Genomic DNA, 19378 nt, shown 5'->3' on the forward strand with positions numbered 1-19378 from the left:
GAGCATCACGTTGCAACTACTTGCTGAATGTGATTTTATTTTGCTTACTGGAGAACACTGGACATCTGTAAGTAAGAGCTGGGGGTCGCATTGTACCAAAAACAGAGATCACATCTAAAAAGGTAAACAAGCTTGTATGTTTAAACAACTGGTTAAACTGAATAAGAGTAAATGTACACTGTAAAAAAAAATTCTGTAAAAAAACGGTCATCAACTGGCAGCTACGGCTGCCAAATGAAACCATAAAATTAAAGTAAAACATTGTAAACCAAATAATGATCAAAAACATTATATTTACAGAAATTTTCATGAAACGTTTTGCGGAAAAATATCGTAATTTTACAGATTTTTACTAAATTATTAAGATCAACCACCTTTAATAAAGTGACGATGCAAACAGTTCTGCAGAAAAATACCTTTATTCTACAGCATGGGGGTCAAACTCTAGCCCGTGGGCCAAATTTGGCCGTGTAATTTCATTTGGCCCTTGAGGCGATATCAAATTAACACTAAAGCTGGCCCGCCGATCCTCCCGGGAGTCTTCCAAACGCCAGCCAAACGAGTGCTGGCCCAGTCACATAATATGTGCGGCTTCTGCACACACGCACACGCACACGCACGCACGCGCACACGCGCACACGCGCGCGCACACACACACACACACACACACACACATTAGAATGCAACGCATTCTTCATCAACAGCGATACAGGTTACACTGAGGGTAGCCGAATAAAAAACTTTAACACTGTTAGAAATATACGCTACACTGTGATTCCACACCAAACCAGAACCCTTTGCAGCACTAACTCTTCCGGGACGCTACAAGGTGTGTGTGTGTGTGTGGGGGGGGAGGTTTGGTGGTAGCGGGGGTGCATTTTGTAGCGTCCCGGAAGAGTTGGTGCTGCAAAGGATTCTGGGAATTTGTTCTGTTGTGTTTATGTTGTGTTACGGTGCGGATGTTCTCCTGAAATGTGTTTGTCATTCTTGTTTGGTGTGGATTCACATTGTGGCGTATATTTCTAACAGTGTTAAAGTTTTTTATACTGGCACCCTCAGTGTAACCTGTATCGCTGTTGATGAAGTATGTGTTGCATTCGCTCGTGTGAGCGTACAGAAGTCGCACATATCTTGTGACTGGGTCTGAACGATGTTAGAATGGATGAAAAGCGGACGTGACGATAGCTCGTAGAGTACATTAAAGGTTAATTCGTTCAACCTTGGCCCTTGTTCAGTTTAAAATGTTGGCCCACTCTGTATTTGAGTTTGACACCCCTGTGTTAGATTGTTAGTATGGACATAGACTTTTATATAACAACCTACATATTTAATGAAAGATAATTACTGTAATTTTACATGAATTTGAAAGTAATTTAAGAAAACAGAAAATCCATCCATCCATTTTCTACCGCTTATTCCCTTTGGGGTCGCGGGGGGCGCTGGAGCCTATCTCAGCTACAATCGGGCGGAAGGCGGGGTAACCCTGGACAAGTCGCCACCTCCTCGCAGGGCCAACACAGATAGACAGACAACATTCACACTCACATCCACACACTAGGGCCAATTTAGTGTTGCCAATCAACCTATCCCCAGGTGCATGTCTTTGGAAGTGGGAGGAAGCCAGAGTACCCGGAGGGAACCCACGCAGTCACGGGGAGGGCATGCAAACTCCACACAGAAAGATCCCGAGCCCGGGATTGAACCCAAGACTACTCAGGACCTTCGTATTGTAAGGCAGATGCACTAACCCCTCTGCCACCGTGCTGCCCAAAACAGAAAATGCTATGTATAATTAATTTGGTATTTTTGTGTAAAAAAAATTGAAATATACATGGTTTGTCATTACTGGCATATTACTTAAAATAACAGGCGGATTGTTTATTTACAGATAATGTCTTCAATTCTACAGTTTTATAAACTATTTGAAAAAAATATAAAAATTACAGTAGAAATTTAGAGTAAATTCACCATAAAAATAGGAATTTTTTTTTACAGTTATGTTAAGTGGTTCATGAGTGTGTTTACTACATTATCGATTAGTAACTCTACCTTGTTTGCAATGTTATTGCAAAGACTTTCAAAATATGCACTTAATTCTAACTATACTTACTATCACCGAATTTTAAGCTAATCAATGACTTGCAGTTCAGTAAAACATTTTAAAAAATGTTCCTGTGTGACATTCTGACTACAAAATTGTATTTGTATCCAAATATTGAGGTATTTTCTTAAGCAAATATTATATATGCAATCAAATAATAACCTGTGATTAATCATGATTAATCACAGTTCAAGAGTGTGATTAATCTGACTAAAAAAAAAGTGCATCTCTTGACGGTGCTCGTTTCCTCGCCAAGTGTTTAAGCAGTTGTCTAGTCTACAACTGGACAAGTCCAACGCTGGTATTAAATTACGGCATTGTTTGATTTTTCGTCATTAAAATGCAAACGTACTAGTTTGTTGTACAAACCACGTTTCCATATGAGTTGGGAAATTGTGTTAGATGTAAATATAAACGGAATACAATGATTTGCAAATCCTTTTCAACCCATATTCAGTTGAATATGCTACAAAGACAACATATTTGATGTTCAAACTGATAAACATTTTTGTTTTTTTGCAAATAATCATTAACTTTAGAATTTGATGCCAGCAACACGTGACAAAGAAGTTGGGAAAGGTGGCAATAAATACTGATAAAGTTGAGGAATGCTCATCAAACACTTATTTGGAACATCCCACAGGTGTGCAGGCTAATTGGGAACAGGTGGGTGCCATGATTGGGTATAAAAACAGCTTCCCAAAAAATGCTCAGTCTTTCACAAGAATGGATGGGGCGAGGTACACCCCTTTGTCCACAACTGCGTGAGCAAATAGTCAAACAGTTTAAGAACAACGTTTCTCAAAGTGCAATTGCAAGAAATTTAGGGATTTCAACATCTACGGTCCATAAATATCATCAAAAGGTTCAGAGAATCTGGAGAAGTCACTCCACGTTAGCGGCATGGCTGGAAACCAACATTGAATGACCGTGACCTTCGATCCCTCAGACGGCACTGTATCAAAAACCGACATCATTCTCTAAAGGATATCACCACATGGGCTCAGGAACACTTCAGAAAACCGCTAAATACAGTTCGTCGCTACATCTGTAAGTGCAAGTTAAAGCTCTACTATGCAAAAAAAAAAGCCATTTATCAACAACATCCAGAAACGCCGCCGGCTTCTCTGGGTCCGAGATCATCTAAGATGGACTCATGCAAAGTGGAAAAGTGTTCTGTGGTCTGACGAGTCCACATTTCAAATAGTTTTTGGAAATATTCAACATCGTGTCATCCGGACCAAAGGGAAAGCGAACCATCCTGACTGTTATCGACGCAAAAGCAGCCAGCATCTGTGATGGTATGGGGTGCATTAGTGCCCAAGGCATGGGTAACTTACACATCTGTGAAGGCACCATTAATGCTGAAAGGTACATACAGGTTTTGGAACAACATATGCTGCCATTTAAGCGCCGTCGTTTTCATGGACGCCCCTGCTTATTTCAGCAAGACAATGCCAAGCCACATTCAGCACGTGTTTCAACAGCGTGGCTTCGTAAAAAAAGAGTGCGGGTACTTTCCTGGCCGGCCTGCAGTCCAGACCTGTCTCCCATCGAAAATGTGTGGTGCATTATGAAGCGTAAAATACGACAGCGGAGACCCCGGACTGTTGAACGACTGAAGCTCTACATAAAACAAGAATGGGAAAGAATTCCACTTTCAAAGCTTCAACAATTAGTTTCCTCAGTTCCCAATCGTTTATTGAGTGTTGTTAAAAGAAAAGGTGATGTAACACAATGGTGAACATGCCCTTTACCAACTACTTTGGCACGTGTTGCAGCCATGAAATTCTAAATTAATTATTATTTGCAAAAAAAAAAAAAAAGTTTGTGAGTTTGAACATCAAATATCTTGTCTTTGTAGTGCATTCAACTGAATATGGGTTGAAAAGGATTTGCAAATCATTGTATTCCGTTTATATTTACATCTACCGTAACACAATTTCCCAACTCATATGGAAACGGGGTTTGTAGATAGTAGAATAACCGAGGCTGTATAAGAAAACAGAGACAAACTTTTGGGGCGTAATTTTCGTCAAAAAACTGAATCCTTTGAAAACCAAGGTACCCCTTTACAGCAATTATGTTGGTGCAGGATTACAGTGCACTGTAGGTGTTAGAAAGGTTCCCAAACTATGTGCTACCTTAAGAGACTATTATGAGCCGTCCACCTTAAGAGACTATTATGAGCCGTCCACCTTAAGAGCGCAAGGCATTGTGGGCGCGCCCATTCATTCTATCCACAACAGAGCACAGAGCGGTGAATGCACGTCATTTACATTTGCTGCTTGTATATATACAGTATATATAAAACGTGTAATATTGTACAGCACTGCGGTGCGTCACTGACGAATGTAAGTTCATTATATAGTTAAGCATTCTAATGTACACGTTTAATTGCCTGTTTGACTTCTCTACATTTGTTTGTTTCCGACGCTGGTTGAAAGTAATCTATTACTTACGTCGAAGTTGTTTGGCGCGCAGCGTGCCTTGTTTACAGCGTCTAGACAATGTATTTCATGTACCAGTTCTTTATCTCTTTAAAGAGAGCATTTGCGGACACTTATGCCTTTGTACATGTAAACAAGCACCTTATCCTGCACGGCAGGTCACAAGCACCACGTGTATGTGCCTTCTGTAGCGTGCAGTGACACCTTGTGGTCTAGTTAAGACATTTAAGTTCAGTTAAATGTTGGGATGATGTTATTTGAGTGTTTGGTTTGATGCTATCATGTAGCGTGTATGGCAGGGCTTACTGTTATTTACTGGTGAAGCTAATGTGTACTAAATGCCAATTATTACCGATATATGCTATATTGTGTATCCATGATATATTATTGCATTAAGGTCATATGTACTATTACTACGTAGGCTATGGTATTCTATACTAATTGGTTATGATGTTCTAATCTGTTTACTGCAGAACCACCAATACTCGCCAGTGTTGTACCATTCAGCCAATCCAATGTAACCTGCTATACCTGTCAACCTGCCTACTAAACAAGTAAACTGCCCTATGCCAAACGAACTGTCCTGTCCATTGTGTCCTGACCGACACCCCGGGGGCGAATGAGACTACTTTTATAGAACCATACAGTCCTTTATAACTCTCCACAACAGTAGGTGTAAAAAGTGCACACAAAAGCGCTTCTAGGAGACACACACTCTATTAGAGACAAACAGACAAAAACAGCTCATTAGAATTAACATTTCAGACACAAAACAACATATTTGGTGTACGGCTTATAAAAAGGATGTTAAAAAACATACAAATTTAGCATCGAGGCTAAATTTTGGTCTACATAGGGCTTCAATGATTAGTTGACATACTTTAATCAACAACGTTAAGATTTGTTATTGTGGACTTAATAAATTCCAAATTGATAGATTGCCAGGCATTTTTGCGCTTAGTCTTTTAGGTAAATAATTACAGCTAAATAAAGCTAAAAGTCCTTGAGTAAAAATACTTTTTCTACTAAGTGTCTTGTGTACAGGACGTCTTGCACTTTATGTCTGTTGATTTATTTTTCACTGTGCTTATATACTTCGAGCAGGGGTGTCCAAAGTACGGCCCGGAGCTCTGTTTTTATTGGCCTGCGACACATTCTATAGACAAACTAAACAGGTCCCAAATTAGAACAAATAACTATGAAAATTTAAACGGGACCAAAATCCCCCAAAAATGGGACCTGAAAACCAAAATGGCTGACAACCTGAGCGTCTTACTGTTTAAGGTCTTTGAGGATTTCCGTGTGTCCTGTCATGATGAAAAAGTGTTGTGGAGGGGGGTGTGTAAGGACCGGCCTCGAAGACAGCGGTAGGTGAGTAGATTGCCCAGCTGGGGCTTGTTTTCTAATCACCTGTCGCCCTTATTAGCAGCAGCCGAGACGAGACACGTGGTGGGGAGTTGGAGCAGAGACACGCCGGACTGAAAAGGCCTAAAGTATATATTGCTGAAAAGCAAACGAGACTTGTGTATGACAATAAAAGACTGTCTCAAGCCTGTACACCGGGCTCACAAAAGATCTATCGGACTCAGGAGAACCCACCCACCATAGAGAGACTTCCACAAGTGTACACAATTCTTGTGAGACATAATATGTTTTTGAGTGTACTAAAGCTCTCAAAAGCATTTCGGTTGACGGTATAATAGCAATATTAGTAAATACAAGCTTACTTTCGAGCACAGTTAATATAAATACAAATAAAATCATTATTAAAATAATCCTGAATTATTTTATTGCTTTGTTATCTATAACACAAAGCTAAGATGTAGAAGTTTTTTTTCAAATGTTAGCATATGTTCACCTACTTTGTTTTGGTTTGAGTATTTTTCATATACAAAATGTATAAAAGTGGCCCTCGCATCCTTCAATTTTTCTCTATGTGGCCCTCGCTGGAAAATGTTTGGACACCTCTGACTTAGAGGACTAATGTCAAACAGTCACTATAAAACAATTTGTCAGTAAGTAATGTTTATTTTGTTACAGTCGAGTTTAAAATAATGGGTTTTAAGAATAAGTTAAAATCAAGTCGCGTACGCAACGTCAAACGTGTAAAAAGAGCAGATCATAAGCAATAATCCAAAAAATTATTGCTGACTAGTCGACTGTTAAAATAATGGTTACCGTAGTTGTATCCCTAGCTGGCACAGTTTGAAGAAACTAATGAGACACCGTAGACTTATCGAAATTTGTTCTAAAATATTATAATTTAATACGTGTAAACCAGGGGTCTCCAAACTTGTTCCACTGAGGGCCGCACACTGACAAAATAAAGCACATAGCGGCCATTTGGATATTTTTCATTTTCAAAACCAATACAATATGTCAATTTTTTTATTCAACACTTAAAGCAACTTCAGGTTTATCCTTCATATAAAAGTGAATATATATATATATATATATATATATATATATATATATATATATATATATATATATATATATATATATATATATACTGTGTGTATATATATATATATATATATATATATATATATATATATATATATATATATATATATATATATATATATATATATATATATATATATACATATATATATATATACATATATATATATATATATATATATATATATATATATATATATATATATATATATATGTATATATATATATATATATATATATATATATATATATATATATATATATATATATATATATATATATATATATATATATATATATATATATATATACACACACACTATATTTGGCCACCTGCCTTGACTCACATATGAACTTGAAGTGCCATCCCATTCCTAACCCATAGGGTTCAATATGATGTGGGTCCACCTTTTGCAGCTATTACAGCTTCAACTCTTCTGGGAGGGCTGGCTGTCCACAAGGTTGCGGAGTGTGTTTATAGGAATTTTCCACCATTCTTCCAAAAGCGCATTGGTGAGGTCACACACTGATGTTGGTTGAGAATGCCTGGCTCTCAGTCTCCGTTCTAATTCATCCTAAAGGTGTTCTATCGGGTTCAGGTCAGGACTCTGTGCAGGCCAGTCAAGTTCACCTACAGCAGACTCTTGTCGACCATGTCTTTATGGACCTTGCTTTGTGCACTGGTGCACGGTCATGTTGGAAGAGGTAGGGGCCCGCTCCAAACTGTTCCCACAAGGTTGGGAGCAGGGAATTGTCCAACATGTTTTGGTATCCTGGAGCGTTCAAAGTTCCTTTCACTGGAACTTAGGGGCCAAGCCCAACTTCTGACAAACAACCAAACACCATAAACCCTCCTCCACCAAATTTCCCACTCGGCACAATGCAGTCCAAAATGTAGCGTTCGCCTGGCAACCTCCAAACCCAGACTGGTCCATCAGATTGCCAGATGGAAAAGTGTGATTCATCACTCCAGAGAAGGCGTCTCCACTGCTCTAGAGTCCAGTGGCGACGCGCTTTACACCACTGCATCCCATGCTTTTCATTGGACTAGGTTGATGTATGGCTTAGATGCAGCTGCTCGGCCATGGAAACCCATTCCATGAAGCTCTCTGCGTACTGTAGGTGGGCTAATTGGAAGGTAACATGAAGGTTGGAGCTCTGTAGCAACTGACTGTGCAGAAAGTCTTTGCACTATGCGCTTCAGCATCTGCTGACCCCTCTCTGTCAGTTTACGTGGCCTACCACTTGGTGGCTGAGTTGCTGTTGTTCCCAAACTCTTCACTTTTCTTTTATATAATTTCAGGACTGGATTTGTTGCACAGGTGGCATCCTATGACAGTTCCACGCTGGAAATAACTGAGAGCGGCCCATTCACCTGATTCCCATCATTTGGATGGGTGGCCAAATACTTTTGGCAATATAGTGTATATGTATATATACAGTACAGGCCAAAAGTGTGGACACACCTTCTCATGCAATGTGTTTTCTTTATTTTCATGACTATTTACATTGTAGATTGTCACATCAAAACTATGAATGAACACACGTGGAGTTACGTACTTAACAAAAAAAGGTGAAATAACTGAAAACATGTTTTATATTATAGTTTCTTCAAATTAGCCACCCCTTGCTTTGCACACTCTTGGCATTCTCCCCATGAGCTTCAAGTGACCTGAAATGGTTTTCACTTCAAAAGGTGTGCTTGAAGTTCATCGAGAGATTGCCAAGAGTGTGCAAAGCAATAATGTTTATGTGTTATCAATTTTTCTTTGTCAACAAACCCCCCTTTTTTTAATAGAAAAAACACAAAAAATGCAATATTTTCCCCCCAAAATATTGTTTTAAGTGGAATATTTCATTTGAAGTTATTGTATGATTGGATAGGTTGACAATACATAATATTATTGACTGTGATGTAATATTATTTTCTTAGCAACGACAGTTTAAAAAAAAAAACAGTTTGCATGGCAGCTTTGTAATTAGAGTTAACATTGCAACTTTTACTCGCCACAATTCACGTGTTTGCTTTTTTATTCCACTTTTTTTTTTGCATTCTTTTTTTTTGCAATATTTGTAAAATATGCCGCGGGCAATTAAAAAATTGTACCGCAAATGGCCCCCAGTCTGCACTTTGGACACCCCTAGCATTCATTGTTAAAACCATACAAATGTATTTTCTTAAAGAGCTTTGAGTTAAGAACCTTTTTTTCCATCCACGTAAAGCTGATGTAAAATCAATCCGTGTATATCACCCCAAATCTGGTGGAAACACACCAAGGGTGATTTGGGTCTACTTGTGGTTCTTAATAGAATTTGTCTCCTCATTTACACGATGCGAGTAGGAAAAGTCTTTTAAAGGCTCACCACCGTGTCTGCTGACTGAATATGTTCTGTCCACTGGTGGTGGCATTACTCCAAAACCACCATCTTGCCCCCGAGCAGACTTGCTGTCCAGGTGGTTTCATCAAAAGCATGTCGTTGCTCTGCATGTCCATGCAGGCAAAAGTGAGGAAGATGTGAAGCCACAATCAGCAGCATCAATGGCACTACAAGTAACCACTCTGGCTCGCTGGGTACTCCTTCCTGTCTAGCCCCCCTCCAGTCTGTTCATCCACACACACACACACACACACACACACACACACACACACACACACACACACACACACACACACACACACTCTTGTATTTGTTGCCTTCTTGAGACCTCCGAAAAAGGCCTACCTCTTTAGGACCACCCTTTCTAGATATATAAAGATGTGTATTTACAACATTAACAATATGTACATACTATGCAAATATAAAAAATCTTGTTGTGAAAAATTAGTTGGAATTTCACAAGAAAAAAAGGTCACACTTTCACAAGTAAAACTTGGAATTTTTGGCAATATTATAATAAAAGTCGTAATTTTACTCAACGCAATTCAAAATTTTACAATATTATGCGCAATATTATGACTAAAGTTGCAATTTTACTCAATAACAGTCGCAATTTTACAAGAAAAGCTTAACGTTTTGGCAATTTTATAAAAAGAGTCGTAATTTTACACGACAAAAGTCCCAATTTTATAAGAAAACTTTAACTTTTTTGGCAATATTGTAATAATAATTGGAATTTTATTTGGCAAAATTATGACAAAAGTCATCGTTTTACTCAAAAATGTTCACTATTTTACAAGAACGACAAACAAATTGGCAATATTGTGATAAAAGTCAGAATTGTATATGACAAATGTCACCGTTTTGCATTAAAAAGTAATTTTACATAAAAAAGTAATAATTTTACGAGAAAATATTGCAATATTACAGAAACAGAAAGAATATGAGAAATTGTTCCCAATTTTATGAGAAAAAAGTCGACACATTGTGAGAAAAAGACTGCTTTTAGTTAATTGTATTTATTTTTTGTATTTTCTTTTCTTGAAGTTATTACAGTATGTCTCTATATACATATTTATTTAATTTTTATTAATTTTGGCCAAATTTCAATTTCTTACACACACTTGTTATTACATATGTTGGCCAGATGGGGAGCACTTCAAATGTTTACACACACTTGTTATTTCGTATGTTGACCAGACACAGTCAATTTGAAAAATCCCTCCTTTTTGGGACCACCCTAATTTTGATAGATTTCACCACCAGAGGTGCAAATGAGACATTTTCTATTAGATGCAATGGTTGGGACCATGATTTCGGCCTTAACTAGTTCACCGGTCCTCATATGGAAGGTACTTTTCCTTGTTGATGTCTCAATAAGGGTAGTAATACAAGAGCACACACACACACACACACACACACACACACACACACACACACACACACACACACACACACACACACACACAATCGTGCATGTGTTACCTTCTTGAGACCTCCGAAAAACGCCTCCCTCTTTAGGACCACCCTTTCTAGATATACAAAGATTTGTATTTACAACATTATGATATATACATACTATGCAAATATAAAAAATTAGTTGGAATTTCTCAAGAAAAAGGTCACAATTTTACAAGAACAACTCAGAATTTTGGCAGTATTATAATAAGTCGTAATTTTATTCAACGCAAGTCAACATTTTACAAGAAAAACTGAACATCTGCGCAATATTGTGATAAAAGCAAAAAATTTATAAGACAAATGTCACCATTTTGCATTAGAAAGTAATAACTTTACATAAAAAAGTAATAATTTTATGAGAAAATATTGCAATATTACAGAAACAGAAAGAATATGAGAAATTGTTCCCAATTTTATGAGAAAAAAGTCGACACATTGTGAGAAAAAAACTGCTTTTAGTTCATTTTATTTATTTTTTGTTTTTCATTTTCTTCAAGTTATTACAGTATGTCTCTATATAAATATTTATTTTATTTCTATTAATTTTGGCCAAAGGTGGCGCAATTCAATTTCTTACACACAGTTATTATTACATATGTTGGCCAGATGGGGATCACTTCAAATTTGTACACACACATGTTATTTCATATGTTGACCAGACACACAGTCAATTTGAAAAATCCCTCCTTTTTGGGACCACCCTAATTTTGATGGATTTCACCACCAGGGGTGCAAATGAGACATTCTCTATTAGATGCAATGTTATTGGGACCATGATTTATGTCATCATTTGTTCACACCTCCTCATATGGAAGCTACTTTTCCTTGATGTCCCAAGAAGGGTAGAAATACAAGAACACACACACACACACACACATTTCTCTCACTCGCTTTCATTTTCCGTTGACAAGCTCTCTCAATCTTTGACCACATGGCCTGGAAAAATAGCAGAGACTCATGCTGCAAGGCAAGTCTATCCCTGACCCTGATTCCCTCTCACCACATTTCCATCAGCAGCGAAGTAAAACACATCTAATCATTTCACTTTTTTCCCCCTCCGTCGCCGTATTATAAACATTGTTAATTTTCTGAGGCTTGAGGAGAATGCATTAATGGTTAGATCTTCCATTGATCCACTTTATTGACTCGCCTGATCAGCAAACGGTGCTTTTGAACGAACGTGTTTTGCATGCGCCGCCAACGTGGAAAAAAACAATAGTGTGCCAAACCTCTCACGACTATTTCAGAAGAGGAGGCTGCTGGATGACTTGGTTTGAGGTGCATGCATGCAACCTCCTCTAAAAGTCATACTAAAACATTTGAAACCTGCCAAATTAGGACACCATGGATTTGACTATTCTTCCAAGTCATTTTTGTTACATGAAAATGTCAAAATGTACCATATTTTTCGGACCATAGGGCGCACCGTAGTATAAGGCGCACTGTAGGGTTGTATTGTATACCAGTATTAGTATAGTACCGCGATACTAATGAATCATTTTAGGTACTATCCCGCCTCTGAAACGTACCGGTCCCGCACGTCGAAGTCACGTCGTGACATTGCTGGTTTTACGAGCAGAGGAGCATGTTCAGCAGCGCACACACACAGAGTACTTACAAGCAGACACAGTGTGTAGACAGAAAAGGGAGAACGGACGCATTTTGGCTTAAAAACTAAGGATAAAGGTGAAGTTATAACACTGAAACGCCCTCAGGAAAAGGTGCTTTAAGACATGGCTAGCTAGCTAGCGGCGTCCGCAGTGTTGTAGCTACTTCTAAATCACTAATCCTGGTCTCCAAGGCGACAAATAAAGTAAGTTTCTTTCAAGTTTCATTATCCCTGCAGGACGAGGAATAGCTAAACATGCTTTACTACACACCGTAGCTCACCGGCGTCAAAATGTAAACAGACGCCATTAGTGGATCTACACCTGACATCTACTGTAATGATACCAAGTGCAGGCACGTATCTAGTCGATACTACTATGATTACGTCAATATTTTTTGGCATATCAACATCTTTCGTTTAAAAAAAAAATTATATTATGTTTATAAAGTCAGGAAATATGTCCCTGGACACATGAGGACTTTGAATATGACCAATGTACAATCCTGTAACTACAAACCCTGTTTCTATATGAGTTGGGAAATTGTGTTAGATGTAAATATAAACGGAATACAATGATTTGCAAATCATTTTCAATCCATATTCAGTTGAATATGCTACAAAGACAACATATTTGATGTTCAAACTGATAAACATTTTGTTTTTTTTGCAAATAATCATTAACTTTAGAATTTGATGCCAGCAATTTCGTGACAAAGAAGTTGGGAAAGGTGGCAATAAATACTGATAACGTTGAGGAATGCTCATCAAACACGTATTTGGAACATCCCACAGGTGTGCTGGCTGATTGGGAACAGGTGGGTGCCATGATTGGGTATAAAAAAAGATTCCATGAACTGCTCAGTCATTCACAAACAAGGATGGGGCGAGGGTCACCACTTTGTCAACAAACGCCTGAGCAAATTGTTGAACAGTTTAAGAAAAACCTTTCTCAACCAGCTATTGCAAGGAATTTAGAGATTTCACCATCTACGATCCGTAATATCATCAAAGGGTTTAGAGAATCTGGAGAAATCACTGCACGTAAGCAGCTAAGCTCGTGACCTTCGATCCCTTAGGCTGTACTGCATCAACAAGCGACATCAGTGTGTAAAGGATATCACCACATGGGCTCAGGAACACTTCTGAAACCAACTTTCAGTAACTACAGTTGGTCACTACATCTGTAAGTGCAAGTTAAAACTCTCCTATGCAAGGCGAAAATTGTTTATCAACAACACCCAGAAACGCCGTCGGCTTCGCTGGGCCTGAGCTCATCTAAGATGGACTGATGCAAAGTGGAAAAGTGTTCTGTGGTCTGACGAGTCCACATTTCAAATTGTTTTTGGAAATTGTGGACGTCGTGTCCTCTGGACCAAAGAGGAAACGAACCATCCGGATTGTTATAGGCGCAAAGTTGAAAAGCCAGCATCTGTGATGTTATGGGGGTGCATTAGTGCCCAAGGCATGGGTAACTTACACATCTGTGAAGGCACCATTAATGCTGAAAGGTACATACAGGTTTTGGAACAACATATGCTGCGCCGTCTTTTTCATGGACGCCCCTGCTTATTTCAGCAAGACAATGCCAAGCCACATTCAGCACGTGCTACAACAGCGTGGCTTCGTAAAAAAAGAGTGCGGGTACTTTCCTGGGCCGCCTGCAGTCCAGACCTGTCTCCCATCGAAAATGTGTGGCGCATTATGAAGCATAAAATACGACAGCAGAGACCTGCTGAACGACTGAAGCTCTACATAAAACAAGAATGGGAAAGAATTACACTTTCAAAGCTTCAACAATTAGTTTCCTCAGTTCCCAATCGTTTATTGAGTGTTGTTAAAAGAAAAGGTGATGTAACACAGTGGTGAACATGCCCTTTCCCAACTATTTTGGCACGTGTTGCAGCCATGAAATTCTAAGTTAATTTGTTATTTGCAAAAAAAAAATAAAGTTTATGAGTTTGAACATCAAATATCTTGTCTTTGTAGTGCATTCAATTGAATATGGGTTGAAAAGTATTTGCAAATCATTGTACTCCGTTTATATTTACATCTAACACAATTTCCCAACTCATATGGAAACGGGGTTTGTATATATATTTATATATGTATATATATATATATATATATATATATATATATATATATATATATATATATATATATATATATATATATATATATATATGTGTATGTATATATATATATATATATATATATATATATATATATATATAGGGCAGCACGGTGGAAGAGGGGTTAGTGCATCTGCCTCACAATACGAAGGCCCTGAGTTCAATCCCGGGCTCGGGATCTTTCTGTGTGGAGTTTGCATGTTCTCCCCGTGACTGCGTGGGTTCCCTCCGAGTACTCCGGCTTCCTCCCACCTCCAAAGACATGCACCTGGGGATAGGTTGATCGGCAACACTAAATTGGCCCTCTGTGTGAATGTGAGTGTGAATGTTGTCTGTCTATCTGTGTTGGCCCTGCGATGAGGTGGCGACTTGTCCAGGGTGTACCCCGCCTTCCGCCCGATTGTAGCTGAGATAGGCTCCAGCGCCCCCCGCGACCCCGAAGGGAATAAGCGGTAGAAAATGGATGGATGGATGGATATATATATATATGTATATATATATATATGTATATATATATATATATATATATATATATATATATATTATATATATATATATAATATATATATATATATATATATATATATATATATATATATATATATATATACACACACACACACTGCATATGGCAGTACGGTGACTCAGTCCTTGGTTAGGCTTATGTACACACAGAAGTATAGCAAGCAACCAGATCACTCACACACACACACACACACAAGAAAGTAGAAAGTTGAAGACAACATATCTGTGGCGTGTGAGATATGTTGGTGAGAAAAAAACATGGACTAAATGATGTTTGCGTTTTCCAACAACATGAATGTCGTCACTTTGATTTGGTGAGCTTTTTGTGAACGCATGAACCAGTACTCTCCACAAACATGCATAGCATGATTTACTAGTATATGGAAAGACAGTTATTTAGTACATAGATTTCTGAAACAAAAAAACAAACAAATAAGACATAAATGGCATTCCTATAAATTATTGTATACATTACCATCTTATAAATTGTGGTTACGTTTTTTTTGTTTTGGACCTACCTAACAATTGAACATGTCTGAAAAGGAGAACGATAAAGCAGAGCCTATTTAATTCGACTGTACCCTTCCAGTGTTTACATTTTGTAAAAGAGAAATAAATCAATAGAAAGAGAAGGAAAAGACAAAAAGAAGTCTTATGAATAAATAATAAAGTAAAAATAGTTAATACATAAATAGTAAATACAGAGAATAATATAGAGTAAATGAAAGATTTCAGATAAACCAAATGTACTAGTAAAAAAAACCATACATTTTACATGCACGTTGTTTCCATAAATGCAAGAGTATAGATAGAAGAATGATCAAATAATTACCATATTACATTCATTAATAAAACAGATGATAAATTAGTGAAATGTATTGTCAGACTTATTTTATTATTCATCATATTATTTTAATGTTGTATTATTACCTCATGGAATGAGCAAATTATTTGCTACCTGTTTTTCTAAATAAAGGAGATAAAAAATGTTTTACTTATTCCAAATATTGTATTTATAGTATTACAGAGTATTGAAAAGGGAATCATTTGACCAGACTCAGGATTTCACTCGGTTTGCGGATTTATTGACCAGAAACAGGAAGGTGAAAAACCTTTAAACATACGAAAAACAAAGTATTACATTCAAATCAGTACTTGCACAAACTCAACAAAGCACATGTACTAGGCAAAAAACTATATTCTAAACATGGCCTATATTAACCATTTATATTAACCATTATATTAGTATTATTATTAACCTTTGCTCATTGAGGCAGGTGGGCCTTACAAATACTGTAAAATGTCAGCATTAGATAAACAGAAGCCCAGTTCCATTTTTGGAACCATCTACCCTTAAATGAACCTGCTTTTTACCTTATATCTTAACCAAGATAATTTTACATATTTTATTCTACATTATGATAATTCAAATCACATCTTTAACTAGAAGAGGCAACACCTGAAGGAATTGCGTGTGAATGCTCCAATGCTGAAGTTGAACTGAAATGCTGACAGAATGTAGTATGAATGCAAGAATAGTTTGAATGTTGGAATGGTTTGAATGTTGAAGAGCTGACGCTGAACTGAAATGCTAATGGGATGTAGGATGAATGTAGAAATGGTTTGATTGTTAAAATTGTTTAAACGCTGAAATGGTTTGAATGTTGGAATGGTTTGAATGTTGAAGAGTTGGAATTTCCAGGAAAACGGTAATTTGGTTTGGAACTTTGGAAAGAGTTAGTTTGAAAGTCCAGGATGAGTGGATTGTGTTAATGTTGGAATGGTTTGAATAGGTTGAAAAATGTGGGAATTGTGCAACTTGGAAAAACGTCCCATTCATTTCAATGGGAACTTCCTGGAAATTTGGGAATTTTGGGAAAAGCGTGATTTTTAAAAAAAATATTAGGAGCATGAATGTCCTGAATGAAGTGAATTGGTTGGTGTTAGAATTGTTTAAATCGGGCAAGAAATGTTGAAGTAGTAAATGCTATTAGGGAACTTCGGGAAAATCTGGAATTTTTTGGAACTTGGAAAAAGGGTACCGTATTTTCCGCACCATAAGCCGCCCCGTGTTATAAGCCGCGCCTTCAATGAACGGCATATTTCAAAACTTTGTCCACCTATAAGCCGCCCCGTGTTATAAGCCGCATCTAACTGCGCTACAGGGAATGTCAAAAAAACAGTCAGATAGGTCAGTTAAACTTTAATAATATATTAAAAACCAGCGTTCTAACAACTCTGTTCACTCCCAAAATGTACGGTAATGTGCAAATGTGCAATCACAAACATAGTAAAATTCAAAATAGTGCAGAGCAATAGCAATAACTTAATGTTGCTCGAACGTTAATGTCACAACACACAAAATAAACATAACACTCACTTTCTGAAGTTATTCTTCATTCATAAATCCCTCAAATTCTTCTCCTACGGTGTCCGAATTAAAAAGTTGGGCGAATACGGTTCCAAAATGGCCGGCTCCGTCTCGTCGAAGTCATCAGAGTCAGTGTCGCTGTTGTTTTTCCAGCAGTTCCGTGAATCCTGCCTTCCGGAAAGCTCGGACCACAGTTGAGACCGAAATATCCGCCCAGGCATTTACGATCCACTGGCAGATGTTGGCGTATGTCGTCCGGCGCTGTCTCCCTGTCTTAGTGAATGTGTGTTCGCCTTCGGTCATCCATTGTTCCCACGCCATTCGCAGTCATGCTTTAAATGCCTTGTTGACACCAATATCGAGCGGTTGGAGTTCTTTGGTTAATCCACCCGGAATGACGGCGAGTGTTGCATTTGTGTGCTTCACTTGTTTTTTGTCACCATCTGTGATGTGGGCGCGCATGGAGTCGTATATCAACATGGACGGAGCTGCGTGAAAAAAGCCACGCGGCCTCTTCGCGTAAACTTCCCTTAACCACTCGCTCATCTTTTCTTCATCCATCCATCCCTTCGAGTTAGCTTTTATGATGACGCCGGCTGGAAAGTTCTCTTTTGGCAAGGTCTTCCTTTTGAATATCACCATGGGTGGAAGTTTCTGGCCATTAGCATGGCAAGCTAGAACCACAGTGTGTCGCTTAGTAGGAGCCATTTTGTGGTCTTTACAGATGTAAACACACAAAGGAAATGAAACGTAATACCCGCGTGCTTCTTCTTCTATGGGGGCGGGTGCTTACCTTGGCGGTGCTTACCGTAGAAGAAGAAGCACTTCCTCTTCTACGGGGAAAAAAGATGGCGGCTGTTTACCGTAGTTGCGAGACCTAAACTTTATGAAAATGAATCTTAATATTAATCCATATATAAAGCGCACCGGGTTATAAGCCGCACTGTCAGCTTTTGAGTAAATTTGTGGTTTTTAGGTGCGGCTAATAGTGCGGAAAATACGGTAGTTTGAAGTTCCAGAATGGTGGATTGTGTAGAAGGCGGAATGGTTTGAATGGGTTGAAGAATGTGGAAAGGGTGGAAGTTTGAAAAATGCCCAATTTATTTTGAATGGGAAAAATGTCCCGGAAAACCTGGAATTCAAGTATTAAAAATAAATAAATTAATAAATAAAAATTTTTTTCTTTCTGTCTTTTCTTATCCACTTTGTACCGCTTGCTACTCACGGTGTCTCCTAGCCGCTCAGGCAAATCATATTGTCTAAAAATGCATTTTCTCATAGATAACGTGACATCATCGCGCACGCAGAAAGTGCGCTATATATATCTAATATATATATATATATATATATATATATATATAGCCCTGCCCCAAATTGTTTTAACCCAATGCGGCCCCCGAGTCAAAACCCCTGTTCCAAATGTTTTTAGTGTTGTACGAGCATACAAAAGTTTTAAATTAGATTTTCTTCTAAGGTTATATTTCTCCTCTTTAGTTGAGAAGAATAGTTGTACATTCTTTGGTAGCAGGTTATAGTTTGTGTTGTACATTACTTTAGTTGTTTGCAATTTTACTAAATCATTGAGCTTCAAGATTTTTGACTCAATAAATAAAGAATTTGTACGTTCTCTATATCTAACATTATGTATTATTCTAATTAGGGATGTCCGATAATGGATTTTTGCCGATAACCGATATTCCGATATTGTCCAACTCTTTAATTACCGATACCGATATCAACCGATATATACAGTCGTGGAATTAACACATTATTATGTCTAATTTAGACAACCAGGTATGGTGAAGATAAGGTACTTTAAAAAAAAAAAAAAAAAAAAAAATAAGATACATAAATTAAAAACATTTTCTTGAATAAAAAAGAAAG

This window comes from Nerophis lumbriciformis, linkage group LG03, assembly GCF_033978685.3.
Source record: "Nerophis lumbriciformis linkage group LG03, RoL_Nlum_v2.1, whole genome shotgun sequence".
In the NCBI taxonomy this organism is placed as follows: Eukaryota; Metazoa; Chordata; class Actinopteri; order Syngnathiformes; family Syngnathidae; genus Nerophis; species Nerophis lumbriciformis.